This window comes from Aythya ferina (assembly GCF_964211825.1).
Source record: "Aythya ferina genome assembly, chromosome: 5".
NCBI lineage: Eukaryota > Metazoa > Chordata > Aves > Anseriformes > Anatidae > Aythya > Aythya ferina.
In genome coordinates, this window is record NC_140301.1 from 55,891,953 (window position 1) to 55,908,201 (window position 16,249).

The window sequence follows — 16,249 nt, forward strand, 5'->3', positions numbered from 1 at the left end:
TATAAACAGAGATAGTCCTAGAGCACTGAAATTCAAGGCCCATTTCCAACTCTTTGCCCAGGTGGTGTGTGGAAGTTTTCTTTACTTGAGATCCCACCGCAAATACATCATGTAAGAGTGACAGTTGAGTTATAGGAAATTTTTGTTCGCTCTTCCCCACTTTTGTCTGCCCCTAGGACTGACAGCAATGTCTGATGTGCATTAGTATGCACTGGTGGTTGGACTCAGGTGTGCTGTATATCCTTCTCTGGGCCCAATCCCTTCAGTGCTGTCCCACTGAAGTCCAGTATCTTGTAAGTACAATCTGTGTCTCGTTGATCAGCATGATAGCGATCTTTCCTGCTTTTGCATTTATTATAATTATGTAGCTTTTACTATGCAGGGGTAAAAAGTTCATGAATGGTCCTGAGTTTGTTTCTTGAGTACTGGAGAACCATCTTGTGGTTTGTGTGTGTGAAGAGGGGTTGCTTCACAGGCCAATCTGGACTAAGCATCTATTATATGGATTGCTGAGATTATAAGGGACAAGACTCAATGGCCCAGATTGTCCCTGTTTTTTCTTTTTTTTTCCCCAAAGTGCATTCAAGTACATTTCAGACTGAGAGATCAGTTTGGGAATTCTGTAAAGGAAAGCAGTTTCAGTTATCTAAATGGTTAAAAGAATTTTTGAAAGAGGGGGAAAAAACACTTACTGACATACACAGCAAGAGAAATAAAGAAAGGATATCAGAGGCAACATTAATGGGGCCAGGAGGAATCTAATCTAAACCTTTTAGGTGGAGAGTACTGAGTCCTTTCTTGCATTTATCAGTAAAAATCAGAAATAACTCCCCCAAAGTCAGTAGATTTATGCCAGCATAGCCCAAGGAAGCAGACTGCCTGGAACCACTGCTAATTTGAACACAGACCAATATAAGTCTGTGGGAATAAATCTTACATAGTGGGTATTAAAGTGAAGTGTTTGTGTCAGCCTAACCTGTTCCAAATGTCAAAGTCTGAAGGATACTGCAAACTAGGAAGATCTGTTGTGAGAGAGAGAGAAGGGGGAAAAAATATTGTGCCTGAGAGTATTCCTACAAAAATTAGTAGTGGTTTTGGCGTTGGTTTCAAGGTATGCACGATTCAGTGCACGGGAGACTATGGTAACAGGAATTTTAGAAAGGGAAAGTTAATAACCCATCAGTGAAAGAGTATACTGATTTGAGTCCCAGTATGCTTCCTCCAAGATCATAAGCATAATTGGACAAATACTGAATGAGAGTATTGAAATAGCTGGAAAAGGTTGTTCCCAGTTTACAGTGAGGGCAGATTTCCCATTCGTGGGGTTGGTGATGCTTCTTCTGGGCTTGCAGCATTTTGCAGCATGAAGGTGAGAGCCGGGGCTGGATGGTGTGTGGCTACAAACATCTCTGTCCTCATGTTCCACTAAGGGTTGCAATGGGGAAGTCCAGAGTTGCTCCTGTATCAGGGATGAAGTCATCTCCTCAGAGCAACTTTGTGAACTTTGTGATCAAGTCCCTCATCCAGCAGAAACAGAGATAAACTTTCTGTGTGACAGCAGTTTCAAACGAATGAGGTTTCTGGAGATGCAGTGCTGTGAACATGAGCTTTACCTGAGCTAAGAACCTGTGTGTTACGTACCTCTGATTAAATCCAGGATCATCCCTCTTTTCAGTACAAAAACCTAAATTCAATTTATTTGTACACTCAGCAGGGTTGGTAAGTTTGCAACCCCAATAGGTCTGGGAAAAACTAATAAGATTTGATTCATTTATCACTGTAGCCTTGGATTTAAATGCCACAGTCACCAGCTTTCTCCCAGGAGGAGCAAAAAATCTTTAGATACTGATATCAACATATTGTCTGCATGACTCTGTTTATAAAGAAATCTTGTTGTCACACACAGATCAATAAGAGACAGGTATGCCTTGAGTTTCTAATCATTATGAATTCATTTAGAATTCAATGCAGTGGCAGCAATCATGTTGAATTCATTAGGGGATTTGCAAGGATGGCTTATGTAGTTCCACAGCAATTCCTTTGTAATTCAGCCCTAATTAAGCATTATTTCATGCAGGAAATAATGAGCTGTGGAAACACTGTTAGTGCCAAATAATGGAATGAAGGTGTGTTTACATATTACAAAGACTCCATGAATGTTCAAAGAGGTTAGAGTAGGTCTTGACTTTTTTACCCCAGGGAAGAGACAGGGATCCTAAAGAAGTCATCCTGCTTAACTCAGTTGAGTATAAGCTAAAAAAATATTGAATTAGAGTGGTACACAGTGGAAATTGGAAAGTCACTCTGTCTTTGCACATTTGAAATGTCAGTGGTTTAATTATTAGATTGTTTCCGAGTCAGTGCCATTCCTAAGAAGAGTTTACTGGTTAGCCAATGCTCAGAGTAATTGGGTTGGTGTAGCAGACCTCATTGTTATTTATAGCAGGGAATAAGATTTGAAAAAAATCATTTGACGAGAAGTTTTTAACACCAGAAAATAGTTTCCCAAGTCATTTAGGGCTAAACTTCTAAGTATTCAACATCTGCATCTTTCCCAGAGCCCAATACACTGGGGGTTCCTGGCTCTCCTTCATTCCCTCATGTATTCCAATCAGGGCTTGATTCTAAAATGAAGAAAGCTCCCTGTTTCATAGGGATATTGACATGATCATTTCAACACTAACAGTGCCTACTTTGTCTGAGAAAGGATAGGACCGTGTTCAAAGCCATGTGGCTCTGCTTTTGGAAGAGCAGATGGCAGAAGAGCCTCAGGAATGGCTGTGTAGTCCACCACTGTGATTGTCCAAGAGGGGTAGGTAGGAGAACAGGGCACACTATCACACATCTTATCCCATATAACATGGTGGGTGGGATTTCAAAAGGAGTTGCAATTTTAGCTTCTAATCAAAAATTTGACCCTTAGAAAACAATTGTATGCAAACAGTTTTTCTAGTTCAAGAGATGTGTAAGATTTTGGCTGGCACTATGGCATACAAATATTGTTACAAATATTTGTCTCCTTAGCCACAAAAGGTTAACATTAACTTAAATTGTTAAGCATAGTTTTGTTTGTTTTGTTTTCACAGAATCTCAGAATTGTAGGGGTTGGAAGGGACCTCAAAAGATTATTGGGTCCAACCCCCTTGCCAAAACAGGTTCATTAGAGCAGGCTGCCCTAGGACCTTAAGGATCACCCAGTTCCAACCCCCCTGCCAAGGGCCAGGATACTACCCACTAGATCAGGCTGGCCAAGGCCCCATCCAGTCTGTACTTGAACACCTCCAGAAATGGGGCATTGAAGTGCCTGTGTGGAAGCCACAGCAGAAGGTGACTACCCAGACACCACAGAAGCAGCTACCCATACAGGGAATCATAGAATCATAGTGTCATTTAGGTTGGAAAAGACCTCTAAGATCCCCTAGTCCAACCTTTAAAGCCACAAAACCTGCTGGGTTCTGAGTTGCTAAGGGTGATAATGCCTGTCAGAACAGCCATTTTCTGCCTACTGCCCACATTGTTAATGTATTCCAATGGCCACAAAGATGGCTGTCATCTCCCAGCAGCTACTGTGGGATGAGGAGAGCCAGTCCGAGCAACAACAAGACCGAGAAACCTTTCTCCTGCACTGGAACTTTCTCCACTGCATGGAACAGATGATTAACTATTATAGCTCCCAATATCACCATGAAAGGCAGAGTGGATGACAAGGTCAGGAAGAGGAAGAGCTTATTCTAAGTGTTTGCTTTCTATCACTGATTTTGCAGGTCCCATCTTTACCGTGGTGGAGGCAGGCACTGTGTCAGTCCTTCAATCAGGCTGGCATTTGCCCTAACCTGTATTGACTTCTGAGACCTCTTCATTTCCTCCTCTGACTCTCCTCAGTCTTTCAGCTCTGAAATTCAATATACAAGAGACAGGAATGCATGAAAGCCTAAACTAATCAGGTGTTGCCAGGTGTGAGCTTTGTGACACATCACAAGCAATGGTTTTATTTCTTTCATTCTTCTGGAAAATCTGTTTGGGTTGAATTCAAAATGGAGGTCAAGTAAAAGAGGCAGGACTTACTATTGGAACCCATACTTTAGAAATATCCCTTTTGCTTTCAAGAGGACCTAGCAGCACCCCAAATGCTTCAAAGACCAAATCCAAACTCCTGCTAGTCCGAGCAGCTGATGGCTCTATTCAAACCTAACTATTTGTGTATGGTGTTTTGTTTCTGTTGTGGCTGTGGTTGCTTCGTGTAGATTTTTTCACCCCTTTCGCTTCAAAACAGTAACTTCCCTCAACAGATCTGGCTTCAAACAAAAGGAGATGCTGCAGCTTTAATGAAAATTTAAAAGTCAATGAGACGCGCACAAAAAAGAGACATGACCCAGGATGAGCTCAGTCCAATGAATAAATTCAAACCATTTAGTGAATGTTTGGAAAGATCAGAAGGGCACCTTTGCTTGCAGCATTTTAACAAGCCTCCATGAATTAGTGAGAGGCCTGAAAAATGAGTGGCATTGGTAGGGAGTAATTCAGTTGTGATCACTTGAGAGTGATGAATGAGGAAGTGACATAGTCTGTGCAGAGAAAAGTCATCTTTTCTGAAACAATTGTACTTAGCCCTCATGGCTGGAGATTTATATTGTGATGATGGTAATGCTGATAATTAATGAAACAATCCTGGCTTTTGGGGGGATGGAGGGGGGAGGAATGTTAGAAACAAGGCTGACAGAGTAGTATGAAGACCCAAGGAGATTTTCTCAAAAGGCTGAAATATTCCTAGATGCTGGATGTTGCTGTATGAGTTTGATAAATTTGTCTTTAGCCTGGGATATTGAGCATGGTTTAAAAGGGCTAGGAAAAAAATGACTTCAAGGCATGTTTTAAGGTAGATGGAGGATGAATTAAGATTAATGAGAGACTTACAAGTGGGCTGAAACTAGCAGTCCTGATATGAGAACAGTGATAAAAGCCAGCAAGACCAGCCTCAGAATGCGAATTACTTATTTTATTCAGTGTCCCTTGTGGTTAGATCTAAGCCATTTGTGTGTGCATGTGTGTGAATGTATGTATGTATGACTGACAACCATTTTGCATTAATCATGTGCAAAACCTCAGTGACCATCAAGACAAAAGGAAGAATACATCCTTAAGTCCCAAGATGCCGGACAACATATTTCTTTTTCTCCCCAAAAAGTAAATAAAAATGCTGATTGTGTCCTGTTAATAGTTAAACGTGCTGTAAGCTAAATAGACCTAACAAGGCAGTTTTCAAATAGGAAACCTGGTAGGAGTTTAATGACATCTTACAGTACACCCATCCTGGCAATATAATCATTAAATTTTGTCAAGTGTAAAAATGAATGACAAAACATTACCCCAGAGCAACTTACTGTATAAATGCAACAATGAAGCTGCTAAATGGTTTCTCTGGATATTTTCTTCGAGATCGGAAGTCATATTGATTTGGCTTCATCTCCTGAAGGGCATGGGTTCATAGTTTTATGGACAATGCTGGATAGAAAGATTCACCTTACAAGAGAAATTTCCAAGCCTTCACTGCAAATTGATGTAGAATTATTAAAAAGAGAGCAGCCAGACATGACTGAAACTGCCTTGGAAACACAGAGATTTGTGGGTTTTTGAAAGATGGTATTCATACCACACTAGAAAAAAGTGAATTGCACAGTGAGTATCCACACTCCTTTTCACCATCCCTAAGATTGCCTGGATACAGGCAGATCATTTGTTGCTTGGAGAAATTTCAGGGGAGGAGAGATCTCATTGCTGAAAGGTCCTTGATGCAGAAGCCATTCATCATGAAGATGAAAGCAAAAAATACCCATACAAATATATGTAAATACATTCAGATATTTGTGAAGACGAAATCCTAAACTCCAAGGGGATGTCAGAATAAGAGACATTGCAATTGTGGCTTGTCGGAGGTTGGAAACTGGATAACCCTGTGGTCTGCAGTGCCCAGCAGGGATGGATTACACCAAAACAAGAAATGAAATGCGATGTGCTGAAGATCTTGGTAATGCAGTGTCTATGTTTTCCCCTATCTATCACCTGTTTAAACTATAACACACCTAGAGGACCCATATAATGTAAACACTTGTATTCCTACTAAGAGGAGTGCTTGCACGTAGCATCTTTGAAAAATTTGGATAATATTATACCACCCTCACAGTTTCCAGTACTAAAGTCTGACTGAATTCCATAGCCCTTGCAAGTGGAGACTCCTGCCTTCTGTGCCCTTGAACAACAACTGTACTACATAACTTCTGGGCAAGCAAACAGGCCTTTGAAGGCAAAGGAACAACTTACTTTGGTATATATCACTTTAGTTAATTGCAGATGGCAGGACTGGAACCAGGACATGATTCAAAATGTGAAAGACTTCTTTGTATTATACCACACTCCCTTTTATACTTCTTATTTAGTGTAAAAAGCCATAACCTCAATGTGTATTAACTTTGGTATTGTATTACACCAACAGCATAATGTAAAGGGGCCCTGATGAAACTCAGACAAAACTTTTTGAGTAGCAACTGGACCTAAAGAGGTTTTCTCATTAATGAAAGAACAGTTCAGTATCAGTCATCTCGAGGCTGGCAAAACCTTATCATTTTACTCAGTGTTTGAAATCCTTAGGAAATAATGGGAGAAAGAAAACACCTCCCAGTACACCTGAAAAGGGTGTCTGAAGGCTGGGAGAAATTAAGACATCCCTTAACTTTTCAGTTCTTGGGGGTAAATCAAGTGTTTTTGACGCTCCTGTGCTCACCAGCTTGTCTGAATCCCATCTACAAATGATTTTCCCTGCATCGTGTAGTAGCCACACATCTCACACGGAGCAGAATGACATGTCTAAATGGTAGCTGCTAGCTGCCCACTCCCTAGTTCTTGGTGTCTTGGTCTTGGTCTCTCTTCAGCTCACTTCACACAGCTCCTTGTCGTTGATCACCTCCTGTTCTGCATTAAATACCACCAACTCTGGGTAGCCGAGAAGGAGAACAAGACATGGAAGGGATTAAATCCATTAAGTAAAGCCTCTGACAGTTTAACTCCTTTAATTAAATACTAATTAAGTGATATTCATCTACTACTGGGTGTCAAGTTATGAAAGCATTCTAAACAGCTGTGTGTGTTCCATTGGTGTTTTTCTTCTTCTTGCTCAGGATGCTGCAGAAATTAAGGCACCCTGCCCATCTCAGAAGGGCACAGAGAGAGCTTTGCTCTGTAGCAGTGCATGCAACAACAGAAATACTGCTGCATCGAGTTCTGTCCTCTACAAATAGATGAGTACTACAGAAAACTTTTTAGAATTTGTCTTTCATCCACCGCCACCTCACAAATCAGAGTAGTAAGGCCCACGTATCTCCCTTGTATCTCAGTATACTTGAACACATGGGCAAGAGCCTACCTAGAAGGACTGAGAAACGCTGCTGTGCTGGAGCCTTACTGTCTGCTCATGTCCCCTTCTTACAAATAAGCATTCAAGTTCACTGACAAGCAGGAGAATAAAGATAAACACTCCAGCTTTGTAGGACGGCATTTTAGCCATCAGGTAATTTGGAAAGAGCCCTCTCATGCTTGTCTTTTAGAGTTGTTCTAGTAATATAAATCTAATTTTTAAACCAGCTTGCCTTTAAAAATGAAAACTGAATCTGAGACATGCTTTTGTTTGTTTTGAAATAGATTCTTCTCTAATTTATGAAATTATGCCTTTGTATGTAGAGCCCAACTCAATTAGCTCCCTCAAATGGCTATTTTCCACTTGATCTAAGCTACACTCTGAGGTTATAGCCACAGAGCTCTCTACCACTACAATAATAGGACTATTTTGGCATCATTCCTTTTAGATTTGATTACTTTTTCCTTCAGCCATTAGCAAATGCTTTTTCCTAGCTAAATCCTGATTCATGTTCAACAGCTTCCTTTTTTTTTTTTTTTACTTTTTTTTTTTTTTTTGGTTCCTTTTGGTGTTTCTGACACCTCCTAGTGAAGTGTCAATTGCAAATTTAATTAACACATCCTCTGTCTTCTTATTTCATACGAGCAATGAAAATACTGAATAAATGCAGATCCACTATCAATCCCACTGGTACCCCAGCTCCTTCCATTAGCCAGGTTTGACTTCATAGAGTATTCTGCATGTGGTATTTTGTTTAAATCCCTGAGACACTCTTTTGCTCTTTTGACCTTGTAACAGAATATGCATCTAGGTTGATTTTTTATTTTTTTTCCCCAGGTGAAATCACTGTAGGCCCTGGCTTTGGGTTTTAGCCCAGAACTGCCACTTGGGTATGTGGACTGGAATGAACTCCATCCACAAACACTGAGCAGAGAATCCCTTGGGTACAAGGAAATTCCCAACCAACATAAACCTGGCAGGAGCAGACACTGTCTCAGCCACCTGCACTTATGTGGGTCTTAGGAGCGAGAGAGCAGAGAGGAAAGTGCAATGCTGAGCGGATCTCTCGTATACTTCCTCAGCTGGCACAGAGAAAGGATAAATGCATTAACCACCTATTGCACTTAACTGTATCTGACCATAACAGTGAGTCATTTCCTCTTTCCTTCAAACTTTTCTTGTAAATGTCTTTTTTTTTTCTTTCTTTTTTCTTTTTTTTTTTTTTCTTTCTCTATTACCTCTGATTAATTTATTTAAGCCTTTTGCATTACTGTGCTAACAATACAGTAAAAGGATGTTAATATATAATAATTGCCTATTTACTCAGTTATCCACTTGGGTATACAACTACTATGAATTTAATGTGCTTGGCTCAGTATTGAATGGCTTCATCATTCTGCAGGCAAAGCCTGTTTTCTGGAACTTGTTCGGTTATTCTATAAACTGAACTGACAACTGGAAGTTAATAGCAGCTGTGGCTGAGAGGGTTTTGAGTCCTTTTTATTCTTTGTTAAGTATACATACCCATGAAATGTATGTGTCAAAAGACTGCCATTGGAGCCTGCATTTTGGGAGGGACTTGCCTTACTAGGGCTGATCTGCCTCAAGAGAATGGTATATTCAATCTGCTTCTGTAGCCCATGTTCAGACAGGAGGGAGTGCCTCCTGAGGTGCCAGTCTCATTCCACTGACCAGAAGCCTCATTTTGAGCTAGCTGATACAATGGGAGAGGAATGCTCCAGTTGTTGTGGCTGTTGCAGTTTTCTGTAGATGAACAATTCCATTATAACTTCTAGATGAGTCACTTTCTAGGTTGCAAATGCCCAATTGTGGCTCTTTTCTAAGGCTGTTTGTTCACTGCGTTTACCAGTGAGTATTAAGACACCTCTAACAAAAGACTGGAGGTTTAAATTAAAGTCCAGGCTTTAGAGATTTGCCTTATATATATTGCCGTTAGAAAATTGCCTTTTGCTTAAACCTCAAAACCAAGCAACAAAAAGGTAAGATGGGGCCTTACAGAAGCCCTGTGAAAGGATTATATACAAATTATTTTGCTATTTCTCTCACAAACTCACATATGCATAACAGAGTTTCAAACACAAATCCTAAGTAATCATGTGCATTTCAACTTCTGCATGGAAAAGGAATATTATAATCCTCCTTTATGCTGTTTTTTCCTCCCAGGTCCTCAGCACACAAAGCTGTCTGCCTCAGAAGCTGGGATAGCAAGAGATGAAACCCTGAATCCCTTGTGGTACACATTTTGCACACTACTGTACAGCTTCTACATTTCTGTGATTTGCATTTCCCTGTGAAGCAGCCAAATGAATTAACATTAAAGATGGAGACTGAAAGAACGATATTCTTGTTAAAGAAGCTCTCTCTTTCAAAAATCAATGAGATAATATCCTTTTAAAGCTATTCCCAACTGTTGTCTCTCCTGATTTGGCTCTATGGGAGTTGGAAGTATTGGGGAGATTAATGACAGATTTAACAACAGAGAGGTTCACCTTATTTCGATCTGGTATGGTTAATGTCCTCTAATGCTTTGTCCATGCTGTGAAACCAGACGAGAGGCCATCTCAATGCTTTTATTTGTTCAGGTGAAGCGCTGGGTAACTGTGACTTTCTGGATTACTATAGGGGAGTGACTAGGCAGCTGACAGAAAGTCGATGACACCATGGAAAAACATCTCACCTCCAGCAGGCTTGCCACCACTTTCTCCTAGCCAGCAGGGAGCAGCCTGAGCTCACCTTGCCAGCAAGAGCCAGAACGCTCCTCCTGATTAGTCCTGGAAGAGCTGGCCAGGATGTACTCATATCATTTCAGCTGCACAGAGGCACCTTGCTGGCTTCTTAGAGCTCCAGCTTCACAAAACATTATAGGAATAATAGTCCTTACAGGATCATTTCTAAATGAGTTGTGAAAATAGATTAGGTATATTCAGTTCAGGCAAAAAGTATTTTTTGATAGGCTTTAGGCAAACAATCTGTTCCTTTGATACATCTTACTAGTGAGTTTCAAAGAAATCAAATTGATGAAGCTGTGAAGAAAGCGATTTGTTAAAAATTAAGTCTTTTTCTTTGGAGATTCAAGTTGAAAGAACATCTCTGTGGACTGTGCCTAATCAGAACCTTTGAACACTATCAGGCATGCCCCATTAGGGTTGCCAGCCTTCCAAAACAAATTACTTACAGTAATCCCTTGCCTGATGTATGCAGTAAAAGACAATAGTGCAGCTCGATAGCTCTGTCATTGCATGAGATTTATAGTGTGCAGCTGAGCAAACTTCAATTTATACTTTACATCACAAAGTGGCCATGAACCTCACTTCAAGACAAAGGCTATTAAAACTATCAAACTTACTTAACATAACTGGCCAGGTTTGCAGTAGCTCTAGTGCAGTTCTGTCAGCTTGAGCAGAATTGTACTGATTTACACCTGATGAGAATCTGCCTGGAATAAGCATTCCCTTCCTCCCCAGAGTCTGGAAACTTTTAAAACAATCTTTGTCATTAGGGGCTGTGAATAGGCTAGGCGGCAGCAAAAAGGGTAAATTAGTCTTCCCTTCATTCACAGGCATTACAATTGATTACATTTATTAAGTTGTGAGATTCCTCAACAGGTGTAAAACAATGTAGTCCCACTGAAAGTAACAGAACTCCATTCATTTTTTTATTTAATTTATTCATATTTTTTTGTTGGTGTGCATCACTGTGTGTTTAAGCTCATTCCTTAAACAATTATTTTCTTTACATACTGAGCATGGTCTTGTTTAATCCATTCTGTGACCAGCCACTTGAATCATCACAAAGGCTTCATAATGTCATTAAAACATTCAATTGGATCATAAAATAATTCTGAAGTAAATGAAGCACAGTAACTTAAATTATTCAGTAACTTGCAACTGTGCAAATGTAGTAAGGAGACCGTGCATTTGATGGTAATTGGAATACAGTAAGCCATCATCTAACCAAAAAAAATGAAGTTTGGATAATCACATTTCTTAATAGACAAAAAGCGTCAGCAATGTCATATGTCTTACAGAAAGAAAAGGGAATGATTCCTGTGGTGTGAATTATGACAAGCACAAATCTAAATAGGTAATCATGTCCTACGTGAAGCTCAGCTTAAGGAGCCGAAGGAAGAGCAGTGTGTTCAGAGAAACCAGGAATTCAGCCTTACCAAAATGCTGAGACCTTACAGAAAGAGGTTGGCAACACTGGTGGGACCAAGGAGAGTGGAAACCTTAGGATGTTAGTCAGCTTTTTGGGCAAATGAATCTTAAAACCTTCCTTCTCTGAGAAATTTGAACAGAACTAAGTTTAAGCAACAGAGTTCTTCCAGGTGGCGGGGTGAGATTCTTACTGTTTCCAGCACAGTTCATGGATCAGACTTTTTTCTAGGGCTTGGAAACTGAATGTAAACTGAATGCATATCTGAGATAGTACTTTATTCAGGCTGAAGAAAAGCTTCCTTTCCCTCTTTGAAGAGGGCTTAAAGTGGATTTAGACAACATTAGTCCTCAACAACACTCTCAGGAGAATTCTGAAATCACTAAACACTATTCACTGGTTGCTATACATGTAAAGCAATTACATTAAGTTTTCTTGGCTTGAGCAACAGAGCTACCTAATATTCTTATTTCATCTGATTCTTCTTCCTTTGTTTCCTCTTCCTCCTCTCTCCAAAAGGAATGTCACCTCCAAGGAAAAATAAGTCTTCATTTGCAACAGCAGTGATAAAAATACAAATAGTCTGCAAATCATATCACACCTGGCCTCTTGTGTTTCTCTTCTCAACCCTAATTTTGCAGTCAAATATGGTTACGGAGATGGATTTGGATGTTAGAGGAGATACCACTGAAAGCTTTTTAAAGATTTTTTTAAGAATGTTTTTAGGATCCTGTTGTATTCTAAAAAAATTAAAAAAAAAAAATCCCATTGGGCTCTGAAGGGCTTCTTGAGCAAGATTTCTAAAGCAAATAGCACTAGAGCACTAGAGATCACCACACAGTATTCCCCCTATAACTTGTATTACATTTTTGTTCACATTCACTTATGCATCACTACAGCCTTCAATACTTTGTCTATTGAACCTGCAGTGACTTGATCTGCTCTGTATCTTGTACGTAGATATTTTTGCTGCAAACTCTCTCACTTTGTAGCTATTGCTTGACATCATGGTAAAGGAGTGGTTAATTTGCCTTGAAGTGAGCTGCCGCCTGGAATGTTTCCATATATATGGAAGTTAGCAAACAGAAAAACACTTCAGGTGAAATTTTCCAACCCCCTTGCTTTTAGCCCAATTTGGCTACTGTCAAAATCATAGAGGCTTTGCTACCAATATCATACAAATAAAAGTTAACAAAATTTGTTCACTTTTTAAAAGGACATTCTGTGAAATAAATATTTTTTTTTGCACAATATCTTTTGAACTAAATATTACTTCTCTTCAGGGGAGAAAATCTTTTTCTCTTCTTCCTATTATAACATATTTATAATAAAGTTTGCTGTCATGATAAGTTAATTGAGGCAATAAGTCTTTGCAATCTTTTCTTTGTGCTGGCCTCTAAAGTAGTGCCATTTTTCTTTTTCCTTAAAAAAAATATATATATATGTTTAAAAAAATATAGCTAGGTTGGATATTGAAATGACAGTTCTGTTCTCTGCATGTGCACATTTGTATTTTTCCCCCATGATGTTACACTGAGGAGAAAAGAAGCAGATGGATTATAAATACAACAAATTGTGCTAGCACACTTTTCTTGTTGTCTTCTCTTTACAGGGAGGGCGCTCTGCCCTTTCAATGAGAGGCTATTTGGAATTCAAACAGAATTGTAATTTGGCAGATGCTGATGTGGACAATAAGATAATTTAGGGCAAAGTCCAAGTGAAGGGGTGCTGCTCAGTGCTCCTGCTGAGCTAAAATGTATATACATTTTATATACAAGTATACAAGTGTATACAGCATGTTGAAGGAGGAAATCAGGACTTTGCAGGTTTTAGCATATATGTTGGAGGCAATCCTGGTACTTTCATGTCATTTTGACCCATATTGAAACTCTTGTCCTTAGGTGTTAATGCCTCAATTCCTTTTGGTGTTACTGTTCAAATTAAAATAGGCTCTGATGTTTCAGTTCCCATTGCTGTTGAGGACCAAACCAAAGTTTAAAGGGTTGAATACAAATTATTAACGGTAAGATGCAAACCTTGAGACAATAAGGCCAAGGTACCGAACAAATTATTACATCTTGGGCTACATTTTCATCCAAGTCTCTTTGACTTTCAGGTGACTGAAAGGTGATATAAGTCTTAGGATTTGGCTATTGATTGCAATAGAATAAACAGCAACAAGAATCTTTTCAGCACAAGTGACTAGAGGCAAAAATCTGATGCTCTAAACAGATAAATTTATTTGACAAATTGTATTCACTTCTTTAATTCATGAGATAATAAATCTTGATGATAAATTCTCCCTCCAAACAACAGAACAATGGGAAGGATATCAATGTTTATCCACACACTGTAAACATACAAAACTCTTGCATATTGGAAAGGCCAGTAACACCTAAATTGATGGCTGCCTATTCAAGACATCTCATTTATTACAGTAGATGTGATGCAGACAAATAAAAGAATGACCCAAAGGAGGCTGCTATGTGCAGAAGAATAGGAGGATAATGAGGTCAGATAAAATGTCTGGGTCTCATTAATCCAAAAGAGCTAAGAGGGCTTTCAATGGCAGTTCAGAAAAGATGCTGAAGCATGATGAACAATGAGTCCATACTGACACTAATGTTACCAGGTAACCTGAACATATAGAAATCTCCATCTCTTCTTTGTAAATGGTCAAGCAAAACACAAGGGAACTTGGTAGTACACCTGCAGGCAAATGCTCTATTTATTGCACAATTATGGGTCTGAATCAGTGAGTTGTTAGTTTGTCCCTGCTCATTTACTCTATATTCTGCCAATGTGAAGCAACACAAAGACTTGAAATATATGGAAATGCTGCTCTGAAACTAGCAGGTCCAAAACCAACAGTGAAATCCTAATAATAACATTTACATTAAGCTGGAATGTTTACTGGCAAAAATAGTTACAGGCGACTCCCCTTCCTCCTACTAACAACATCTTTTCCCTTCATTTAACAATTATCAGTTTGGGGGGATTCCTTCTCTTGAGTTATCCAACAGAGATCCTCAGCTCTCTGTTAGAAAGTTACTTGCCTAATATCTCACCTAAATATCTAAAGGGATATCTAAATATCCCTTTCAGAAAAACATTTTATATACTGTTATACACCTTCTAACCTTCTGTTTCCATTATCTCCTTATAGGCTTCATATTTCTCTCTCTCTCTCTCTCTTTTTTTTTTTTTTTTTTCTTCTTCTTAAACAAACCAAGGTCTTATGATTTTCCTGTAGGGCTTATAACAACAACAACAACAACAATAATAATATACTTGTCATTTTTGTCATTGCCCTGTGGTTTTGCTTATCTTTCATATGCAACAACCAGACTGGGCTGGTAAGATACCACTTCTGTTGATTAAAAATGGACACCTATTGTTCTTTCAGGATCTCCACTTTGGTGCTTATTTTCAGTTCTGTGACTCATAAAAATCTCCAGATTCTTTACTGCTATGTAAAGTCATCTGCTATCTAACCAGCCATTCTCCATTTTCTAATTTTCCTTCCTAACTACAGCATCTGTATCAAATTTAATCTTATTGATTTCAGGTCATTTATCCAATTTATTGTGATTATTTTGAAGTCTAATCCTGTCTTCCAAAATTCTCATGAGCTTTCCAGTAAGATGTCATCCACAAATTTTAGATGTGTACATTCCATTCCATGATCCAAGTCATTTATAAAAATATTGAATAACAATGGACAGAGGACAGGCTCCTATGGGGTCGCATGATGTGACCTTCCAGTCTGACAGCAGGATATTGATAACTACTTTTTGCATAAGATTTTTCAAGCATTTGTGTATCAGCATTGTAGTGATTTTGTCTAGATGATAATCCTTCATATGTCTGGCTCCCCTCCTCCTTCCACAAAAGCCCATTTTATTTTATCTACTTCACTGCAACAATTCTTCTCTCTTTAATTACCTGATCTATTGAGACTACCCTCTCTTGTCAATGCCTCTTCCTAAGCAGGTAAATATGGCTTTTCTTTATTACCACTTTTTTGGACTCTGTTGTTTTCAGACTGCCAATTTTTATTTTTCTTCTCCTTTAGCATCAGCAATAGGTTAAGATCCTGGCTTCCTGCTTTGCCTGTGCTCATTGAACTGGAGATCCACATATTTTTTATTCTTTTCTTTTTTCTTTCCAATGATAATATCCCCTTAAATCTACTCCTCCTCTCTCCAATGCCAGATATTCACCTTTCATGAAATGGTGCAGTTCTGAAATTTAATTAATAAATTGGCAGAACACTAAAGGTTTTTTTTTTTTTTTTTTTTTTTTTTTTTTTTTTTTCTTTTTCTCTCTCTCTCTTTTTTTTTTTACTTCTGATAAAACACTGTATGGCTGAACAAAAAACAAAACAAACCCCCAAACCTCACATCTGTTAAAATAGATTTAAAAAGAAAAGAAAAAAAGCCATTGATTTGCTTAATCTCCATATTATCAGTGACCTCCTATACATGTTCAGGCAGCCATTGGTCTCACTCAAAGAGTCTGTCTGAAGGATGAATTACAGTTTTCCACAGCAGAAGGTTTCTTGGAATCACATGACGAAGGCTATGCACATCTGCTTCCACCCAGCAGCCTCAGGATATATTTCCCAACCGCTCTCCAAGAAAGCATGAGATATTCTTCTGTGTG

The 16,249-nt window shown here is 38.9% G+C and overlaps 1 long non-coding RNA gene across 1 annotated transcript; it reads left to right on the forward strand.

The window, feature by feature from the left end:
* Window positions 1–3,903: 3,903 nt before the first annotated feature.
* Window positions 3,904–9,768, forward strand: LOC311437713. Its single transcript, XR_014693655.1, has 3 exons — window positions 3,904–6,025; window positions 8,246–8,554; window positions 9,593–9,768. It is a non-coding gene; the product is annotated as an uncharacterized lncRNA (long non-coding RNA).
* Window positions 9,769–16,249: the final 6,481 nt, after the last annotated feature.